This window comes from Pleuronectes platessa, chromosome 21, assembly GCF_947347685.1.
Source record: "Pleuronectes platessa chromosome 21, fPlePla1.1, whole genome shotgun sequence".
NCBI classification, from domain to species: Eukaryota; Metazoa; Chordata; class Actinopteri; order Pleuronectiformes; family Pleuronectidae; genus Pleuronectes; species Pleuronectes platessa.
The window spans coordinates 536,832-548,289 of record NC_070646.1 but is presented as its reverse complement, the minus strand read 5'-3'; positions in this window follow the sequence as shown (position 1 = coordinate 548,289).

Genomic DNA, 11,458 nt, shown 5'->3' with positions numbered 1-11,458 from the left:
TCCACAGAACCTCCTTTGTCTCATTGTTCTGACGGATCTGTCCGGAGGAGGAAGTCTTCACGCCCTCTCCGCCTCTCGGAGGTTTCAGGGACCGATACGTCACAATCCTCGGGCCGAGCGGCCCGCTCGCATGAATCTCCAAACTGTGTGAGATGTTTTGACGGCTTTGTGCTTTTGTCACTAACAGAATCAGCGAGGACGAGAGACACTGTGGCGTTAGCCTCAAGACGCCAGCAGCATCGTTCATGGTGCTGTTGCCTAGCGGCTGCGTACTCACGACTTGAGAACGCCAAACAAAGCGTATGCGTGAATTCCCAGGTCGTGACCTTTAGTCCCTTGAGCAGGCAGCAGCTGTAGCGTCCGGTTCACTTACACTTTGGCCTGAATCTGCAGAACGTGAAACAACAACAGCTAAACTCAAATGAGTATTCAGACGTGATCGGAGCCTGAGGGAGGACATCTGTCTTCCTCTCGTCCATCGACACGTTCAGACATGTGAGTAACTTTCCAACCTTCTCAGCGACGAGAGGCGGAGCTACTGTATCGCTCGCAGCTGAAAGGGAAGTCCCTCCGAAGTGATTTTCACATTAAGAGCCCGAGGAGATGAACCTACTGTTGTAGTGCAGTGGCTGTTCCACCTTCTCTGCCAATTACCAGTTGTTGCTATAAAACTCCAGGGATGAAGAGCTGTACCGCCACCGGCCATGTTTAAATTCATATTAGCCACATTAGCCAGCGTGCATCCATTTTTCATGCAGCGAGCCTCGGGGCTGTTTCCCCTCCGAGTCTTCAGCTCCTGAAATGAGACACGATTCTTTAAGTGCAAAATAATGTTCTCTGTGTCTGTGCAGTTAAAATTTTAGTTGGAGGCAGCGCAGCAGCAGACGCTCCTTTGGTTTGGATGCTTCAGCACATCAGTGCGTAATTACAGCAAAAGCACAGCGACCTTAAATTCCACAAGTCCTCATACATAAGTCACATTAGTTTCTACAACAGTGGAACAAACCAAACACTGACATCAGCTGTTCAGCCTGAATTCAGATCATGTGACAGGGTTCAGCAGGTCGCCATGACAACGTCAGTGGGTTAGGTGTGTGGATCAGAACGTCGAGTTCGAGAAGCAGAACCGGTCAGAAGGTTTACAGAGGTTTACAGAGGTTTACAGAAGGTTTACAGAAGGTTTACAGAGGTTTACAGAAGGTTTACAGAGGGTTTACAGAAGGTTTACAGAAGGTTTACAGAGGTTTACAGAGGTTTACAGAGGGTTTACAGAGGTTTACAGAATGTTTACAGAGTGTTTATAGAAGGTTTACAGAAGGTTTACAGAAGGTTTACAGAAGGTTTACAGAGGTTTACAGAGGTTTACAGAGGTTTACAGAAGGTTTACAGAAGGTTTACAGAAGTTTACAGAGGTTTACAGAGGTTTACAGAAGGTTTACAGAAGGTTTACAGAAGTTTACAGAATGTTTACAGAAGGTTTACAGAGGTTTACAGAAGGTTTACAGAGGTTTACAGAGGTTTACAGAGGTTTACAGAATTTACAGAGGTTTACAGAAGGTTTACAGAGGGTTTACAGAGGTTTACAGAGGTTTACAGAGGTTTACAGAAGGTTTACAGAAGGTTTACAGAGGTTTACAGAGGTTTACAGAGGTTTACAGAAGGTTTACAGAGGTTTACAGAGGTTTACAGAGGGTTTACAGAAGTTTACAGAATGTTTACAGAAGGTTTACAGAGGGTTTACAGAATGTTTACAGAAGTTTACAGAAGGTTTACAGAAGGTTTACAGAGGTTTACAGAAGGTTTACAGAGGTTTACAGAGGTTTACAGAGGGTTTACAGAGGGTTTACAGAATGTTTACAGAAGGTTTACAGAAGTTTACAGAATGTTTACAGAATGTTTACAGAAGGTTTACAGAAGGTTTACAGAGGTTTACAGAATGTTTACAGAAGGTTTACAGAAGTTTACAGAATGTTTACAGAATGTTTACAGAAGGTTTACAGAAGGTTTACAGAGGGTTTACAGAATGTTTACAGAAGGTTTACAGAATGTTTACAGAAGGTCTACAGAGGTTTACAGAGGTTTACAGAAGGTTTACAGAGGTTTACAGAATGTTTACAGAAGGTTTACAGAGGTTTACAGAGGTTTACAGAATGTTTACAGAAGGTTTACAGAGGTTTACAGAGGTTTACAGAGGGTTTACAGAAGGTTTACAGAAGGTTTACAGAGGTTTACAGAAGGTTTACAGAGGGATTACAGAAGGTTTACAGAGTTTTACAGAAGGTTTACAGACGGTTTACAGAAGGTTTACAGAAGGTTTACAGAGGTTTACAGAAGGTTTACAGAGGTTTACAGACGGTTTACAGAGGGATTACAGAAGGTTTACAGAGGTTTACAGAAGGTTTACAGAGGTTTACAGAAGGTTTACAGAGGTTTACAGACGGTTTACAGAGGGATTACAGAAGGTTTACAGAAGGTTTACAGAAGGTTTACAGACGGTTTACAGAGGGATTACAGAAGGTTTACAGAGGTTTACAGAAGGTTTACAGACGGTTTACAGAAGGTTTACAAGAGCAGCAACACACTTACAACATCAATACAGAACATACATTACACACGTGTTCACAACGGGAAAGTGAAACACAAAGTCTCTGTGGGTTTAAATGAACGTTAATTTAGAGGCTGAAGATCCGTAAACATGAAGAATAAACAGAAGAGTTCAGAATCTGAACAATCAGAGGATTTAAAAACATGGAGAGCAAAGACATGATGGTGAAAAACACACGGCCGCACAATGAATTCTAAGTTCTGATCAAACGCAGCTTCAGAATAAAAGCAAACATGGAGGTCGACTGCTGCCGTCGTCCCCGGGTTGTTATTGTTTGTTTTATACAAACAGGTCACGTGACACAAACATGTGTCAGCTGACGCTTCCTCTCGTTCCTACTGGTGGATACTCTGAGCCTCACAAGGATCCGTATGTTATAGATATATTATTGTTATTGTTGTTGTTGTTTCCTTGTGTAACTGAGGGACGTTCAGTTAGAACCTGCAGACTCACAGACTTCCCAGAATGCAGCAGTTCATTACATTCACCTGCCGTCTCCTTGTTAATCAGCTGATTAGACGGCGGAGCAGGAGGGGTCCGGGGGGGTCGGGGGGGTCATGAGCTGGGGGATGGGAAACACTATCTTAGATAATATTTAATCAGCAGCGTCAGCGACGTGTTCGGGTCCTCGCTGCCGCGGGAAATCACCCGATTGGAATTCAGCTCAGCAGTCGAACGTGTCGGTCCATCGGCGTCGGGCCCGGACGCCGGCGGCTCGAGTCCTGCGATGTTCGCTGATTAATACACGGACTCTCTGGTTTGTTCTGTGTAATTGCTTCTCAGTTTTGCTTCCACAAATAATCTGATTAAACAAAGCAGCAGTGAAAGAGAACGGAGATCTTCTCCTGCGGTGACGAAGAAAAACGTGGTCGAGTCGTAAAGACCACGACGCTACGCCCAGCGAATCACACGCGACTCAATAATCACGTTCATCTTCTCTCATATCCGATTTAACACGGCAGCCAAATTTGACCTCAAGGTTCTGGGAAATTTAAAAATGACTTTTCAGTGTCCAGAGACCAGATCGATTCCAGTCACTTCAGACCAGAGTCCAGAAACCAGAGTCTAGAGTCTAGAGTCCAGAGACCAGAGACCAGAGACCAGAAACCAAAGTCCAGAGACCAGAGACCAGAGATCAGAAACCAGAGACCAGAGACCAGAAACCAGAAACCAGAAACCAGAGTCCAGAGTCCAGAGACCAGAGACCAGAGACCAGAGACCAGAGACCAGAGACCAGAAACCAGAAACCAGAGTCCAGAAACCAGAAACCAGAAACCAGAGACCAGAAACCAAAGTCCAGAGACCAGAGACCAGAGATCAGAAACCAGAGACCAGAGACCAGAAACCAGAAACCAGAAACCAGAGTCCAGAGTCCAGAGACCAGAAACCAGAGACCAGAGACCAGAAACCAGAGTCCAGAAACCAGAAACCAGAGACCAGAGACCAGAGACCAGAGACCAGAGACCAGAAACCAGAGACCAGAGACCAGAGATCAGAAACCAGAGACCAGAGACCAGAAACCAGAAACCAGAAACCAGAGTCCAGAGTCCAGAGACCAGAAACCAGAGACCAGAGACCAGAGACCAGAAACCAGAAACCAGAAACCAAAAACCAGGAACCAGAGTCCAGAGACCAGAGACCAGAAACCAGAGACCAGAGACCAGAGATCAGAAACCAGAGACCAGAGACCAGAAACCAGAAACCAGAAACCAGAGACCAGAGACCAGAGACCAGAGACCAGAAACCAGAAACCAGAAACCAGAGACCAGAGACCAGAGACCAGAGATCAGAAACCAGAGACCAGAGACCAGAAACCAGAAACCAGAGACCAGAGACCAGAGACCAGAAACCAGAAACCAGAAACCAGAGTCCAGAGTCCAGAGACCAGAGACCAGAAACCAGAGTCCAGAGTCCAGAGACCAGATACCAGAGGTCCAACACTGGAGTTCAGAGTCCAAAGACCAGCATCTTCAGTCCAAACCAGAGTCCAGCAGTAGTTACCACATTAGTAAACAAACTCTGAGACTTTCGTCCCTCTGAGTCCTGATGCTCTGACGTTATGGGATGTGTTTCTCTAACAGTCTGAGGAGTGAAGTGTCCAGACAGGTGGAGGTCTGGTGATGAACTCTCTGAACCTACAGTGTTTCTTTCTCTCCTCCTCATCCATCCTTCATCGAGCCCCAGCAGAACATGGGAGTCAAGCCGGCGTCATTAACTTCACAACTCAGCAGAGGAGGATGGATGAACTCTCCTCCTGCAGCGTCACACTGGGAACGAGCCTAATGGACCGCCAAGGAGATGGGGGGGGGGGGGGGTCATTCACCTGGATCATTCACCTGATCAGGTTTCTGTAACCTCTGACCTCTGTCAGGGAAAAGGCTGTTCAACCACGTATCACTTTTTTACATTTCCTTTATACTTTTACTTTTTACATTTACTTCATATTTTTACTTAATAAATCTCACACTCTGTTCTCAGTCAGATCCTCGGGGGATATACGGTGTTCGAGCTGGAATGTGTCACAGCATCGAACCTGTGACTTTACAGTTTGTCTCCATTGCTTTGGCTCATTTCACGAAACAGAAATGACATTCTCAGAGCTCTAAGTGCAAATGGCAAAATAGCTCATATGGTTCAGCACAACTACATAGATCACCTTCAAAAGGTCATATCTCACCCAAAACAGTTAACTCAAGTTTCAAAACCAAATCATTTTCTCATATAAATAGTGAGTGCCCCCAAAATGAAAATTTCCTTCTCGATTGCTGTGGCTCATCTCTCAAAATAACATAGATGGTTCAGCAAAGCTCCATAGCACACCTGCAAAAGGTCATATCTCACCCAAAACAGCAAACTCATCAGTCAAAACTAAATCCTTCTCTCATACAAATAGTCAGTGCCCCCAAAATGAAAAGTCCCTTTGGCATTGTGTAAACACTACAGGTCAAAATGTTTAGATGTTTAGTCAGTATGGCAGTGGACCATAGAAATATCCCTCATGTGCACATTTCAATCTTGGCTCAGTCCTTTGACGCTGGATGGTTACAGTAGATGTTTTCCTTCCAGAATATTATGTGTATCAAACAGAAAAAAGATTAATTCAAGGTTTCACATAAAATATGTTTATTGAACTCATACTGCCATGGGAATTGTTACAGTAATTGCCATACATCGTGCTTACAGTAACAGACAATGTGTACAGCACAATATACTGTCAAACAATAAGCACATCAAAACTAAAATTTGGCATAGTGAGATATGACCTTTTGAAGGTGATCTATGTAGTTGTGCTGAACCATATGGGCTATTTTACCAATTGCACTTAGAGCTCTGAGTCATTTCTGTTTCGTGAAATGAGCCAAAGCAATCGAGAACAACTGTAAACTTACTGTGTGACTGGTGATCAGATCTGTGAAACTCAACCTTCATTACTAAAGTTCTAGTTGCACCTGAAAATTAAGCCAATGATCCAAGATATCCATATTACAGTATATACCATGATGTTTTTCATGGTATTATGTGCCTGTAGGATTTTGACAGTAGAGTGAACTATTGTGCAGGTGATGATGTAAACAATGAAATGATGCCAACATGTTCTGCAGAGAACAACCACTTGACTGAGAAGCGACAGTCAGTTTTCACCAGCAATATATATTCAATTGGTAATTGGGCTAACTGAAGGCAATTGTACCTAACCGTTTGCAAAGGTGTTCTAAATCATTTGAAATTTGTGCAAGCTGTTGGAAATTGTACTTGTCATTGCAAGGATGTGCTAATACAATTGCAATTTGATTAAAGGAATGAGATATTCCAATCTGTTGTGAACCAGTGCCCAGTGGTTTGGAGGTTTGCACGTGTTGTTTTGAGAATGTCATTTCTGTTTCGTGAAATGACCCAAAGCAATGGAGAAAAACTGTAAGTCTGGACGTGGAAGTGTTGGTTCCTTCTGGGTCGGAGGATGAACTGGGTTCGAGGGATCGTGCAGAGGAGCCAGAGGCCATGTTGTGATCAGCCAGCGGACGCTCAGGAAACAGAGGAGGACGCCACTGCTCACAAATTAGAAGCTGGAGGACACAAGGGGAGAGAGAGAGGAAGAGGAGGCAGGTAATGAAGTGAGGAGGTGAAGGGGCGACGGAGGGAGGATGTTGGTTCTGTTGTTTCTGCCTCAAACTGCCCACACCTCCGGCCCCAGGGGGCCACGGGCCTCACATCCACAGAGACGGCCCTGCTCTACATGAACTCTGCTGATGGTATCGCCCCCTGCAGGCCGGGGGCTCCTGAGATCCAGGACCAGGCTCTTGGTGGTTAACAGCCTCTGTGGCTGGTGAGTGTGAGATGTTCAGTGAAGAACCTGATTTTACAAACATCCTTTTGAATAATGATTCATTTGTCAGAAATATAAGTTTAATAAAGTCCGTTCACAAAGTGATGCAGAGTGAACCTGAGAGCAGATCACTTTAGAACTACAGATGTTACAGATGTAGAGTCTGAACAAAGCAACACAAAGTCATATCAACATGTGTTTCCACATGATGCAGAGAGAAGGGAGGCCTCGATATGAAGACACTGTTTGTGATTCAATAAAAAGACTCACAACACAGATCTGTCATGTGGCTGTTTAGCGGCTTGTTGTCGCACAAACACAAAGAGCCTGATTCCCATGTTTCACAACAAGAGCAGGTCTTACTACACAACTGTCTCACCCTCATCATCCCATCTCATGAGCTCAGCAGTCACACACACACACACACACACACACACACACACACACACACACACACCTCATTAGCAGTGCTGCAGGCGGTGTAGTTGTCATGCAGTGTGTGTTGACTGAGGAGCTGCGGAGTCGCTCATGTGTACATCATCTCTGAGACATGGAAGCTCATTGGTTCTTATCGGCAGCCGATGACATCACAGAGGCGTGAACGTAGAGAAACGTTTCATTGGTCGAACGTGAAAAACACTCGTGTCTCGTGTCTCTTGTCTCGTGTCTCGTGTCTCGTGTCTCGTGTCTCGTGTCTCTTGTCTCAGATTCTGATGAAGGTTAACAAACTAAAAAGTAGAAGCTAAGATTGAGTCTTGAAGATGATGTTCAATACTGACTCTGACCACAGGGGGCAGCAGATTCACTCTGTCCTTACAGAACCCAGACGGTAAATAAAGAAGGACGTCATGGCAGCTCCCAAAAGTGAAACCAAAACATCGCCCCCTGTTGGCTGGTTGCAGCAAAGGTCAGAAACCTGCCTCCTCCATGTTAGTAGAGGGCACGGTGACATCATCAGTGAACAGCAGGAGGCCCCGAGCTGGAAGGAGACGTTTGGCAAAGGACAAAATCAAATGCAGCAAAATCCCTGTCGCATTCTGTCCTCTCACACACACACACACACACACACACACAGTCACACAAACAAACCCACACACACACACGCTGAGGATGAATAGGTTTTTGAAAATAGCTTCTAAGGCTCAAACAAGCGAAGCCGCATTAGACGAGAGATGCAAAGAACTGAAATCACAGTTATTGACGGAGAAAAGCTGCTTTGTCACATTGTTCTGCACTGAATCAATCTGCTGTATCGATGGAGGAGGACAAACGGGGAAGAGACGAGGAAAGGACACAAACAAAAGGTTGGAGACAAGTGGAGTTCGGATTCAGGAGGAAACAAAACAACACAAACACACGTTTCTTCTGCTGACGCTAGAAGTTTAGATCGAGTTGTTCCACTGCTGCTGGGGACACTGTCCCTCTGTGTGTGTCCCTGTGTGTCTGTCCCTCTTTACTAAGTGTCCACACTCTGTTCCCCCTCCTCCTCCTCTTCATCCTCCTCTTCTTCCTCCTCCTGTTTGACACCACACATCTGGATTAGAGTAAACACAAGTTTATAACAACTTCATTTTCATTTGTCACTTGTACTGCAATGAAAGGTTGGACGTCCCGTGCACACCACACACACTCGTGCACATGACCCACACACACTCGTGCACACAACACACACACACCAGTCATGTGACGTTCCTGCTGAAGCATCGAACACAGATCATGAACTTCAGCTGCTCCTGTGAACGTTTCTCTCTGATGTCGAGTCGGACGCAGTTCAGAAGCTCTTTTAATCAATTAGAGGAGGGGGGGGGGGTAAAGAAAGGATGGAGAGATGAGTGGAGGACAAGGTGACGTGAGAAAAGGGTGGATGGTTTCAAGGAGAGACAAATGAAGGGGGGGGGGGCACAAACAATCAGATTCACTGGTAACTTCTGAAAATCACCAGTTTCTTCTTCTGTTGTTTCTGCTCGTTCTTCATGATCAGAGGTTCCGTTCTGCAGAGAAGAAGAAACATGGAGGAGCTGCACGGGGGGGGGGGGGGGGGTGAAGAGGATGAAGGGCTGGAGAACAACAGGTTGAAAAGAGAACGACAGAAAGGAGAAAGAGAGAGAGAGGAAAAGAGCAACAGAGAAATAAAAAGATCAAACGAGGAGTAGAAAGAGAGAGAGGCTGTAACCATGGCAACAGAAGACGTTCGGTCTGAAGAGGACGGAGACACGACGGAGAGGACGGAGACACGACGAAGAGGAAGGAGACACGATGAAGAGGACGGAGACACGACGAAGAGGACGGAGACACGACGAAGAGGACGGAGACACGACGAAGAGGACGGAGACACGACGAAGAGGACGGAGACACAACGAAGAGGACGGAGACACAACGGAGAGGACGGAGACACGACGAAGAGGAAGGAGACACGATGAAGAGGACGGAGACACAACGAAGAGGACGGAGACACAACGGAGAGGACGGAGACACGACGAAGAGGACGGAGACACAACGAAGAGGACGGAGACACAACGGAGAGGACGGAGACACGACGAAGAGGACGGAGACACGACGAAGAGGACGGAGACACAACGAAGAGGACGGAGACACAACGGAGAGGACGGAGACACGACGTAGAGGACGGAGACACGACGGAGAGGACGGAGACACGACGTAGAGGACGGAGACACAACGGAGAGGACGGAGACACGACGAAGAGGAAGGAGACACGATGAAGAGGACGGAGACACAACGAAGAGGACGGAGACACAACGGAGAGGACGGAGACACGACGAAGAGGAAGGAGACACGATGAAGAGGACGGAGACACAACGAAGAGGACGGAGACACAACGGAGAGGACGGAGACACGACGAAGAGGACGGAGACACGACGAAGAGGACGGAGACACGACGAAGAGGAAGGAGACACGACGGAGAGGACGGAGACACGACGAAGAGGACGGAGACACGATGAAGAGGACGGAGACACAACGAAGAGGACGGAGACACAACGGAGAGGACGGAGACACGACGAAGAGGACGGAGACACGACGAAGAGGACGGAGACACGACGAAGAGGAAGGAGACACGATGAAGAGGAAGGAGACACGATGAAGAGGACGGAGACACAACGAAGAGGACGGAGACACAACGGAGAGGACGGAGACACGACGAAGAGGAAGGAGACACGATGAAGAGGAAGGAGACACGATGAAGAGGACGGAGACACAACGAAGAGGACGGAGACACGACGAAGAGGACGGAGACACAACGGAGAGGACGGAGACACGACGAAGAGGAAGGAGACACGATGAAGAGGAAGGAGACACGATGAAGAGGACGGAGACACAACGAAGAGGACGGAGACACGACGAAGAGGACGGAGACACGACGAAGAGGACGGAGACACGACGAAGAGGACGTTTCCTTTCCTTGTACGTTGGATTCCTCCTCCTCTCCTCCTCCCTCGCCTCCTACAGTCCAGTGTTAATTTTGGCAGCTATTTTTGATTTAGTCTTAGTCTTAGTCTTTTGACGAAAATGCATATTAGTTTTAGTCACCTTTTAGTCATTTTAATCATTCTTAGTTTTAGTCTAGTTTTAGTCGACGAAAACAAATTACATTTTAGTCTAGTTTTAGTCACATTTTATAGCCACATTAAACTCCTTTTCTATAAAAACATATAGCTGCAGCCTAATAGCTTAAAAATATATATTTAATTTTAAATGTGAAAACAAAAAGGGAGAGCAGGTCAGACTGGAGCCGGACACAGAAACTGAACATCGGTACAAACCAACTGAAGCTTCTGCTCTGATCAAGAAGCTGAGGGGCTGATCTCTGAGCAGCTGAGACCAGAGAAACTCTGGTTTTCACTGTTTCCATAGTTAAGAAGCAGTCGGTCACTGAGAGGCTGCTCCACGAGAACGCGCTCTGCTTTCACTGTGTCGCTCTGAGCGAGTGCGCGAGGCGGGGGGCGGAGCTACGGACCGGTGCGCTATCTGGGAGCGCACAGGCACACACACACACACACACACACACACACACACACAGATTCACTCGCCCGCTCCTGATACTTCATGACGGCCTGATACGATGATGTTTTAAAAATTATTGTGACTTAGTCAACCACCAACATTTTCGTTTCGTCTCGTCTTGTCAACGAAAATTAAAACAGATTTCGTCATAGTTTTTATTTTCAAAGATTCTTTTTCGTTACGTCTTCGTCTCGTCTTCGTCATGGAAAAAAGGTCGTTAACGAATATATTTCGTCATAGTCTTCGTCAACGAAATTAACACTGCTACAGTCCTTCCTCTTTTAAGTTAAAATCAGCTCTACCTGTAGGTGTCACTGTTTCTTCTCATATCACATGAACGACGTTCTTCTGTCGTCATTGAAGTGATGAAGAAGAAACCAGACGACAGGTGCCACTTCCTGTTCTGAAGCTTCCACTTCACATTGGAAACTGTTTCCTGCTTCACTTCCTCTCACTTCCCTGAAGTGGAGGAAGTAGAGGAGCAGCTTCCAGGTTCAGGGAAGTGACTC